A 1392-nucleotide genomic window follows, 5' to 3' on the forward strand; every position below is an offset into this window, starting at 1 on the left:
CCAGCCCTCCGCTCATCTCAGCGCCTCAGGACCCGCTCCCAGAGCTCTGCACCTTCCTTGTGCTGGGCCCCAGGCCTGGACGCAGCGCTGCAGACGGGGCCTCGCAGGAGCAGAGCAGAGGGGGACCATCGCCCCCCTGCTGCCAGCCCTTTTTCATGCAGCCCACAACGCAGCTGGCCGCACGCTGCTGCCTCGTGCGCAGCTTCTCGTCCCCACGACCCTCGAGTCCTTCTCTGCAGGGCTGCTCTCCAGGTTTTGCCCCACTTGGTGGCAACCCCCAGCACTGCAGCACCCTGCACCTGGCCCTACTGAACCTCCTTCAGTCTTCATGGCCCCACTTCTCACATCCCCCTGCACGGCTCCCAATGCACCGACTGCACCCCGGCTGGGTGCCACCTGCTGAGGCCGCGCTCGATGCCATTCCCTGCCACTGATGGAGATGCTGAAGAGCCCCAAGACCCCCTGAGGGACGCAGCTCGTGACCGGCCTCAGAACCGCTCATCACAACCCTTTGGCTGCGTCCAACCAACCCCAAACCCACTGAACAGCGCAGCCTTCACTCACCCGTCCTTCTTCTCTGGTTTGGGGGCAGCGTTGGGGCAGCGCTTCCCATTCTTGGCTGAGATGTAGCTGCACTGCTTGAAGGGAGCGCTGCGGTCCTCGAGGATGTGCTTGAGGCAGAAGTCGTGGCCCTCCAGGCGGGGCTGGGAGCACTGCCTTTGGCTGAAGGAGCAGCACTGAGGCTCCTGAGGCCGTGGGATGGGGGTGAGGCGGCCGCGGTTGGAGGGCAGGACGTGGATCCGGATCCTGTTCATATCCTATAGCTGCCGGGGGAGGGGGGGGGGTCAGAATGAAGCACAGGAGGAGCCCCTGCTGCTGGCTGATCGAATTCCTCGTGTGGGGTTGGGGAGAGAGAGGAGCAGATCCTACAGAGCGCGCAGCTCCCGATGCTCGAGGGATGGATGGGGGCTCTGTGGGGCAGAGGGGGAACTACGGGGGAGGACGGGAGCCTGCAGAGAGAATGGGGAACCATGGGGACGATGGCGGCCCTGTGGGTAGGATGGGAGCCCCGTGGGTCCCCGCGCCCTCCTGCTCTGCCCACAACCCCCAGCCCTGCACCCCACGCAGCACCACCTCCCCACTCCATAACGCACCGCACAACCCCCCCCCCCCTGGGGGCGCTCGGCCCAACAACGAACCCCTTCCATCCCCCCCCCGCCCACCCCCGCAGCGCACAGCCTCCGGCTCCGGCACCCACAACCCCCACCGCCCCCAGACCCACACGGCCCAGAGCCGGACGCCACGGACCCCCTGGGCCCCACACACCCAGCGCTCCTTCTGCCGGCCCCCCCGCCACCTGCGCCCCCCATTCCCCACCCTCCCTCTGCTCCC

This window comes from Centrocercus urophasianus, unplaced genomic scaffold, assembly GCF_019232065.1.
Source record: "Centrocercus urophasianus isolate 14NV4802_14NV808 unplaced genomic scaffold, USGS_Curo_1.0 seq_1330, whole genome shotgun sequence".
Taxonomy (NCBI): domain Eukaryota; kingdom Metazoa; phylum Chordata; class Aves; order Galliformes; family Phasianidae; genus Centrocercus; species Centrocercus urophasianus.